We start from the raw sequence: 10,330 nt of genomic DNA on the forward strand, positions 1-10,330 counted from the left end.
ATGGAAACATGATGTAGGGCTACAAGTTAGGAAACACTGGCCTAGGTGATATCAGGCTGAAATAGTGAGTCTTCACCTCATACACAGGGTCATCTCAGAATAGGAATAAGAATATAATCTTTTGTTTCTAAGCCGCCTCTGTATTTATTTGCACCACCACTCAATCTCTCTCTCTACCTTACTACACTAATCCTCCCATTCAATCAGTTTATGGACAATCCCTCTCTCTACCTTACTACACTAATCCTCCCATTCAGTCAGTTTATGGACAATCCCTCTCTCTACCTTACTACACTAATCCTCCCATTCAATCAGTTTATGGACAATCCCTCTCTCTACCTTACTACACTAATCCTCCCATTCAATCAGTTTATGGACAATCTCTCTCTCTACCTTACTACACTAATCCTCCCATTCAGTCAGTTTATGGACAATCCCTCTCTCTACCTTACTACACTAATCCTCCCATTCAATCAGTTTCTGGACAATCTCTCTCTCTACCTTACTACACTAATCCTCCCATTCAGTCAGTTTCTGGACAATCTCTCTCTCTACCTTACTACACTAATCCTCCCATTCAGTCAGTTTATGGAGAATCCCTCTCTCTACCTTACTACACTAATCCTCCCATTCAGTCAGTTTATGGACAATCCCCCAGTTTATCTCTCTACCTTACTACACTAATCCTCCCATTCAATGGACAATCCCTCTCTCTACCTTACTACACTAATCCTCCCATTCAATCCCAGTTTCTGGACAATCTCTCTCTCTACCTTACTACACTAATCCTCCCATTCAGTCAGTTTCTGGACAATCTCTCTCTCTACCTTACTACACTAATCCTCCCATTCAGTCAGTTTATGGAGAATCTGGACTCTCTACCTTACTACACTAATCCTCCCATTCAATCAGTTTATGGACAATCCCTCTCTCTACCTTACTACACTAATCCTCCCATTCAATCAGTTTATGGACAATCCCTCTCTCTACCTTACTACACTAATCCTCCCATTCAGTCAGTTTATGGACAATCCCTCTCTCTACCTTACTACACTAATCCTCCCATTCAATCAGTTTATGGACAATCCCTCTCTCTACCTTACTACACTAATCCTCCCATTCAATCAGTTTATGGACAATCCCTCTCTCTACCTTACTACACTAATCCTCCCATTCAATCAGTTTATGGACAATCTCTCTCTCTACCTTACTACACTAATCCTCCCATTCAGTCAGTTTATGGACAATCCCTCTCTCTACCTTACTACACTAATCCTCCCATTCAATCAGTTTCTGGACAATCTCTCTCTCTACCTTACTACACTAATCCTCCCATTCAGTCAGTTTCTGGACAATCTCTCTCTCTACCTTACTACACTAATCCTCCCATTCAGTCAGTTTATGGAGAATCCCTCTCTCTACCTTACTACACTAATCCTCCCATTCAATCAGTTTATGGACAATCCCTCTCTCTACCTTACTACACTAATCCTCCCATTCAATCAGTTTATGGACAATCCCTCTCTCTACCTTACTACACTAATCCTCCCATTCAATCAGTTTATGGACAATCCCTCTCTCTACCTTACTACACTAATCCTCCCATTCAATCAGTTTATGGACAATCCCTCTCTCTACCTTACTACACTAATCCTCCCATTCAATCAGTTTATGGACAATCCCTCTCTCTACCTTCTACACTAATCCTCCCATTCAATCTGGACAACCTTACTACACTAATCCTCCCATTCAATCAGTTTATGGACAATCCCTCTCTCTACCTTACTACACTAATCCTCCCATTCAATCAGTTTATGGACAATCCCTCTCTCTACCAGTTTATGGACAATCCTCTCTCTACCTTATACACTAATCCTCCCATTCAATCAGTTTATGGACAATCCCTCTCTCTACCTTACTACACTAATCCTCCCATTCAATCAGTTTATGGACAATCTACCTTACTCCTCTCTCAGTTTATGGACAACCTTACTACCACTACACTAATCCTCCCATTCAATCAGTTTATGGACAATCCCTCTCTCTACCTTACTACACTAATCCTCCCATTCAATCAGTTTATGGACAATCCTCTCTCTACCTTACTACACTAATCCTCCCATTCAATCAGTTTATGGACAATCCCTCTCTACCTTACTACACTAATCCTCCCATTCAGTCAGTTTATGGACAATCCTCTCTACCATTCAGTCTGGACACTAATCTCTACCTTACCCATTCCCATTCAGTCAGTTTATGGACAATCCCTCTCTCTACCTTACTACACTAATCCTCCCATTCAATCAGTTTATGGACAATCTCTACCTCTCTACCTTACTACACTAATCCTCCCATTCAATCAGTTTATGGACAATCCCTCTCTCTACCTTACTACACTAATCCTCCCATTCAGTCAGTTTATGGACAATCCCTCTCTCTACCTTACTACACTAATCCTCCCATTCAGTCAGTTTATGGACAATCCCTCTCTCTACCTTACTACACTAATCCTCCCATTCAATCAGTTTATGGACAATCTCTCTCTCTACCTTACTACACTAATCCTCCCATTCAATCAGTTTATGGACAATCCCTCTCTCTACCTTACTACACTAATCCTCCCATTCAATCAGTTTATGGACAATCCCTCTCTCTACCTTACTACACTAATCCTCCCATTCAATCAGTTTATGGACAATCCCTCTCTCTACCTTACTACACTAATCCTCCCATTCAATCAGTTTATGGACAATCTACCTTACTCTAATCTACCTTACTACACTAATCCTCCCATTCAATCAGTTTATGGACAATCCCTCTCTCTACCTTACTACACTAATCCTCCCATTCAATCAGTTTATGGACAATCCCTCTCTCTACCTTACTACACTAATCCTCCCATTCAATCAGTTTATGGACAACACCTTACTACACTAATCCTCCCATTCAATCAGTTTATGGACAATCCCTCTCTCTACCTTACTACACTAATCCTCCCATTCAATCAGTTTATGGACAATCCCTCTCTCTACCTTACTACACTAATCCTCCCATTCAGTCAGTTTATGGACAATCCCTCTCTCTACCTTACTACACTAATCCTCCCATTCAGTCAGTTTATGGACAATCCCTCTCTCTACCTTACTACACTAATCCTCCCATTCAATCAGTTTATGGACAATCCCTCTCTCTACCTTACTACACTAATCCTCCCATTCAATCAGTTTATTGAGAATCCCTCTCTCTACCTTACTACACTAATCCTCCCATTCAGTCAGTTTATGGACAAGCACTCTCTCTCTCCTGGCCTTGTGCTGTCCCCCTTCGTCCTCCCTTATGCTCCCGTACGTTGGCTCACATGCCCTCTCACTCTATCTCAATGAACTGGCATCTCCATGTTCTCCTTTTCTTTCTCTCCTTTAATCAGTTTTTCAATGCTGGGTAAAGTCCTCCTTCCATCACTTCCACCTATTCAGTGACCAGTCATGATAAACATCCCAAACTGACACACACACACACACACACACACACACACACACACACACACACACACACACACACACACACACACACACACACACACACACACACACACACACACACACACACACACACACACACACACACACACACACACACACAAATGGGCGCTGATGTCCATAATGTCCGTAGTGCATTTGGCTCATGCTTCCTCATATCCTAATGTTACCACTGACAGGCAGCTCACAGACAGTAGGTATATTCACCAGTACCTAATCTGTGTTAAAGGGATGGCAGAGCTCCTGATGGACCTAGTGAAGCAGCCTATTCATGGCAGCTCAGCCCGGTGACGTCTCTGCTGACCGTGGAGGGGAGGTAAAGGTAGGGCAGTGATGAGAGCCCTAAGAATTTACATATTTATTGACCCTCCTGAGTCATGGAGAGTTTCAGTGGTCAGAATGTGCCGTTGTGTAAACTGTGGAGTTCTGGTAAAAGTTAAGAGGAAGGAGTGAATGAGTAGACATTTCTAGCCCTGGCCTAGTCCCTCTATCACTTCCTAAAGCCTCCCTCTATTTCCTCTAATTCCTTCCTCTGAATTCTCCATTCTCTCCAAGCCTGGTCTAGACTAATGCAAAATGCCCTATTCTGAGCTCCAGTCCTCCTTTACCTCCCTCTTCCCTTCCCTTGACAGCCTGCCAGCCTTCCCTGGTTTCTGTTCTATCCACAATTACCCACTTCTCCTCCCTCCTCCTCTCTCTGCCCCTAGGACTGCTTCCTACCCCTGTTCTACCCAGCACCCCTGTAGGCCCTTACTCTAACCCCCACACCATAGTCTACCACGGACCTCTACTCTACTAACCCCACTCCACCCACCCCTCCAGTCCTTCACCCCGAGCCCTGACCCTGTTTTCAGCTCTCCAGTGAATCTGTGGAGGCAACAGGCTGTCCGGGGCTGACTGCAGCTTTGCTACTTAATCACTTCCAAATGCGGCCTGGAATAGCCGACACTATTGAATGGCTTTCTAAAGGTTGTTTCCCAGCTATCACATTTGGTTTCTTGGAAGTTGTGGGAATGTACGTTTTTGGGTTCCCATTGGTTGTGGAGACGAAGATATACATTTCCTGCCCGGAAAAATATTTTTTAAAATGTGAACGTTCTTAGAACTGAAGTGAACATTTTGCCTGTTCTGGGATGGTACATTTTTAGTTATATGGTGGTTCAGATAATTTTATACTATGGTTCCCTGAAAGTTTTCGTGGGAGGTTTTATTAATGTTCTGAGAATGGTTGAGAATGTTCCAAAGCGAAGCAACTGTCATGCACCCCTTACAGAATGTTGTGGGAAGGTTGTATGCAAAATAACCATAGGACAACCACTCTCTCACCAAGCTCTAAGAAACATACGGTTCTCAGAACATTATGTGGGTTAGTTTTAACCCACCAAGCATTTACAGATGGCAACGTCTTTTGGTTGTCTTTTTTTGGTGCAGTTTGGACCAGGCTTGATTTCAACGTCAACAAACGTCCAGTCCGACTTGCCTATATTTGACCCAAACATAGACATATATAATTGGTTCAGGTTTGGTCCGGTCTGGACCGGCATTGCTTTCAATGTCCACAGACGTCTGGTCCGGACCGGCCTATATTCGGTCCAAACATACAGAATACAGTACATTACAGTACAGTACAGTACACAGTACGGTAAAGAAAAGTTGAATATAGTACAGTACAGTACAGTAAAGAAAAATAAAGTATGGTGTACTGTATTGTACCCTACTTTACTTTAATGTACTCTACTGAACTAAACTGTATTGTACTCTACTCTACTGAATTAAACTCTACTGTACTGTACTCTACTGAATTAAACAATACTGCACTGTACTCTACTGTACTGAATTAAATTACTGTCCTGTACCGTACCATACAGTACTGTACTGTTCTCCACTGTACTAAACAGTGCAGTACAGTACTGTGATGTTCAAACTTGGGAAACATAGCCTAGAAGTCTATGATTTTTTCAGACTTGGACACCAACCAAAATGTGTACTTGTTTGGGGGCGGGGCTCATTACAATAATACACAGCATACTTTGTAATGGTTTATTTTTACACTTACATTTCGGTCATTCAGTAGACGCTCTTATCCTGAGCAACTTACAGTACAGTCAGTGCATTCAACCACTGTATCACAGTCATAGCATGAAAATAAATCTGTAACAGTTACAGAGTATGTCATTGTAGTTGAAGTGGTCTGTTGATTTAGTCTGCGGACTTGACTACTTCGCACATCATCGCTGTCAGTTTTAAAGCTTCTGAAAAAACAAACTTAAGTACATGGGACAAATGGGAGCAATAATAAATATTCTGTTGCAATCTTTAGTTGGCTCCTTTTACCTGTATTAAGAGGCTTGAAAAATGATTATGATATCATTTTTACTTAATTGAGAATATATTTGCGATTTGGCCATGAAATAAATGACTGAAAAATAAGTATTTTCAACTTTCATCCAACACCTAAAATTCAACATCTGTAAAATACATACAGTACCAGTCAAAAGTTTGGACACACCTACTCATTCAAGGGTTTTTCTTTATTTTTACTATTTTCTACATTGTAGAATAATAGTGAAGACACCAAAATCATGAAATAACACATGGAATAATGTAGTAACTGAAAAAGTGTTAAACAAATCTAAATATATTTTATATTTGAGCTTTTTCAAAGTAGCCACCCAGCCTTAATGACAGCTTTGCACACTCCTACTAATTCCATATGTGTTATTTTATAGTTTTGATGTCTTCACTATTATTCTACAATGTAGAAAATAGTAAAACATAAAGAAAACCCTTGAATGAGTAGGTGTGTCCAAACTTTTGACTGGTACTGTATTTTCGACATCTGGAGAATACGCATTTTCGACGTCTGGAAAGGATGTCTTTTCACCTTTCATTCAGCACCTAAAATGTAATTTTGCTTACTGGGAAGGTGGTCGACAGGTTTCTCCTGTTTAGAGATAGAGGGAGAGAGTGTGTATTTGTGTGTGTTTATGTGTACAATGATTCACAAGGCAAATTTGTTCTTGGAAGTTAAGGTTTGGGTGAAGTTGAGCCAAATATACTGAATATACTGTACAGCATTCCCAGATTGTATTTGTGGGAGAAATAGTTTTGTATGATAAACATTAGAATTCTCCTCTGGTTTGGTTGATGACTCTAGCATTGCTTATGTGATCTGTTTCTGTGTTCATGCTCTAATTTCCTATTTTTTTGTTGCGTTAATCAATAAGCTGTTGCCCAGGTTACATGAGGAGAGACTTGTTGTTTCTGACTTTACATCTATTTATGGTCCATTCTCCTTTGCCTCCTCTGTGGGTCAGGTGAGCAGACGTGTCCACTGTCTGCTCAATGTGTGTGTGTGTGTGTGTGTGCGTGTGTGTGTGTGTGTGTGTGTGTGTGTGAGTGTGTGCGTGTGTGTGTGTGTGTGTGTGTGTGTGTGTGTAGTGTGTGTGTGTACTCCTTACCAGACTATGTGTGTCCCTGTTCTGCAGCAGGTCAGATAGGTAGCTATGGCAGAGGGTGGGTGCTGGAGAGTACGCTGCTGGACTCACCAGACCATCATTCCACCCCTGCACATCACACAACATACACAACATAACACACACAAACACGCTTAACATATTCTGGTTACTTCGTAATGCATATTGTCGTTGGTAGAGCCAGGAGTTTGTCCTGAACAGGTGATGTATAACTAAAACCATAAACTGCAGTTTTATAAAAACCCTTGTGTGGATTCCCAGGCTATATTTTGTATTTGTATTTATTATGGATCCCCATTAGCTGCTGCCAAGGCAGAAGCTACTCTTCCTGGGGTCCAGCAATATTAAGGCAATTATACTATAGCGAAGCCTCACCAGGTCTCCATCAGTGCAGGGGAGGATGGTATAGTTCTCCCCCTGCTCCAGGGGCCTTCCTAGGGCCTGTCCGAGAGGTAGATGGGTAGAGGGTTGCTTCCCATCCAGCCTGTGGACCTGCCTGACTCCCTTCCCATCCCCTCCTCCCACACTCAGCTTGCAGACGGGCATGGTGAGCCATTTCTTCAGGGCACTGACAGAGTGCCGCGATCCCCCTGGGGAGGAGGGAGAGCAGGGTCTGGAGCTGCCCGAGGCCTGGGGGGCTATGGAGCCTACGGATGGGGTAATGCTGCCCTCACTGCCCGCCGCCGAGTATGACTCTACAGAGGAGAGAGAGAGAGAGATACATGTTTTGGTTATTCAGTTATTGAGGTTATTGAGTCCGACAAAAATTATGGATGGCTCCCACTTGGACTTGATTTAAGTGCAGGTTTTCCTGTTGGTTATTTCCTTTGAATACCTTGGAATTATAGACTAATGTAATAACATTACTCTACTAACTTCAGCAACCAGGCCCTTTTTCTAACCCACACAGAGCTCTCAGGTAGATATTGCCTTTCCACCTCACAAAAATGTGCTTCAATTTCCTGTTTTAAGCCGATAAAGTATTTCTACCAATGCAGCACAGGGAGTCACATGCTGGGACGAAATAAACCACATTCTCTGACTGTGTGGAAGTGACAGGTGGAAACTCACTCCACAGAGTAAGGAAACAAACTAAAAGAACAAGATACTTCAGAGATGTATTTGGACAGTGTTTATCTACAGCAGCGCTGTCTGTTTGTTTGCTGTGTACTTACTACAGCACAATGGAAGGCAGTAGATGAAGAGAAGGGTACTGCTTTGAGGCGGGCGTAGATAATAGTCAGCGAGAGGGATGGGCCGTGGGCCGTGGGGAGTAGGAGGCGTTTCTAAATTAAGCTACGGAGAGAACTGTTGATTAGACATCCAAATTGAGTTCATACACGACAGCCATCGAGTCAGCCTGCCGATGTGATGTCATCACTTAGAGTGAAAAGGAATGTCTGCAATTCTGGTATGCTCCGTTGGTGATGTAATCAGACACACAAAAAACACAACATTTCGATCCGAGTTGGATCTTCGTTAGGTCATCATGATCCAACTCAGATGGAAACGTTGTCTTTTTTGTGTGTCTGATTACATCACCTTGGGAGCATACTAGAGTTGCGGATACATTCGCTACTTTCTTCTGAGCTGCACCCGATAAGTTGCATGTACATATTTATTATTATTTATTTATTTTTTTATCACTGAGAGAGAGACAGGAAGAGGAAGAACAGGAGATTTACCAGGATTTATTGCCACAAAATAAAGTAAATAACTGCGAGGAACCGTAAATGATAATACATTATTCATGTGAACAGCATGGCTTGGAATGTAACTGTTAAATGATATGCAATCTAAATCTGTCTTTCCTACGGCCTCTGCATGAGGAATCATCAACGCTCAGGGTGGGGACAGACAGCACATCTCAGTATAGAGCGCAGTTCACAACACGTGTAGACCTATCATCTCATCGTGGTCACTTTTCTTTCTTGTGACAGGTAGGCCTGCATTTTCTGCAGCATAGTCTATGCTACAGTAATATACAGACGAAATGCACGTCTAATTTACCCAGCTCCATCTGGCTTTAGGGGGGTCACCTTATTTTTGAATTGTAAAGATTTTCATCTTTTTTTGCAGCTGCAGAGTTTTAAAACAACCGATCACTCAAATATCGTTGCTTTAATTCCAGTCCATATAATGCAGTATAACACAATACATAGTACAGTAATACAGTTCACACTCAAAAATCTTAGCCTTCTTGTCACGCCTTGACCATAGAGAGCTGTTTATTCTCTATGTTGGTTAGGTCGGGGTGTGATTAAGGGTGGGTTCTCTAGGGGAATTATATGTCTATTTTGGCCTGGTATGGTTCCCAATCAGAGGCAGCTATTTATCGTTGTTTCTGATTGGGGAACATATTTAGGTAGCCATTTCCCCGTTGTGCTTTGTGGGATCTTGTTTAGGTATAGTTGCCTGCGAGCACTACTTTGAGCGCCACGTTTTGTTTGTTCACTTTATTGTTTTTGTTCTTTAAGCTTCTCTTCCAAATAAAAGGGATGGAAACATACCACGCTGCATCTTGGTCCAATCATTATTGACGTGCGTGACACTTCTGCAGCTAGTTTCATGTATTTCCCCAAGAGAGCATATAGCGAGCTACATCTATGGGCTTTTATGCTTTTATGTTGTGCTTAATGTGCAGTAGCCTATATCATATATGTATTGGATAACGGCACACTCATTTGGGCTTTTTTGGGCATAAAATGTATTTTATGTATGGATCATTAAATGTCTTTAATGTAGGGCTCATAAAATGTATTTCATGTATGGCTCCTCAGGCTCAGGCAGCATTAGGTTAGAATTTTCGACCAAATCTCAAATGAAATCCAGACACGCCTATGTCTATGCTTTATAATGCTTTTGAATGACACTTCTAGTTCTGGCGGTAAATACTGGGTTACCTGGGAGAAAAGGGATTATTCTCAGGATGGAACATTTGCAAAATACTGGGAAAATATTCAACCCTAGTGTGGAATGAGTCCACATGGAGAAAGGGGTAAACATACTGGAGGTGGTTTATGTTAAGACATACTGTATATGTCCTCAAAGAGAGTATGGTTAGCATGTTGCAATGAGCCCAGCCCACCTCGTCCTCTCTCTCAGTGGGGTAAGGAGTTGATGTTTACTGAATGGTGTATACTGGCGTATACTGACCCCAATGTATATTTGGATTCCAGTGAGACATTGCAATGACAGTGAAAATTAGGAAAGGAAGGGGTATGAAGGGGGGGGGTAGAGTGAGAGGAATTCAGAGGCAGGAGATGGAGCGATGAGCACACAGTAAAATAGTTTGAGAGGACAGAAGAAGACAAG

The 10,330-nt window shown here is 42.1% G+C and overlaps 1 long non-coding RNA gene across 2 annotated transcripts; it reads right to left on the bottom strand.

The window, feature by feature from the left end:
* Positions 1-881: 881 nt before the first annotated feature.
* LOC127932207 (uncharacterized) lies at positions 882-3,231 on the bottom strand. 2 transcript variants are annotated; one of them, XR_008144536.1, is made up of 3 exons: positions 3,087-3,231; positions 2,496-2,711; positions 882-936 (listed from the first exon to the last, which is right to left on the bottom strand). It is a non-coding gene; the product is annotated as an uncharacterized LOC127932207 (long non-coding RNA). The 2 variants fall into 2 exon arrangements; XR_008144537.1 differs by having other exon boundaries at positions 2,496-2,549; positions 2,979-3,231.
* Between the last annotated feature and the right edge of the window lie 7,099 nt (positions 3,232-10,330).

This window comes from Oncorhynchus keta, chromosome 10, assembly GCF_023373465.1.
Source record: "Oncorhynchus keta strain PuntledgeMale-10-30-2019 chromosome 10, Oket_V2, whole genome shotgun sequence".
Taxonomy (NCBI): Eukaryota; Metazoa; Chordata; class Actinopteri; order Salmoniformes; family Salmonidae; genus Oncorhynchus; species Oncorhynchus keta.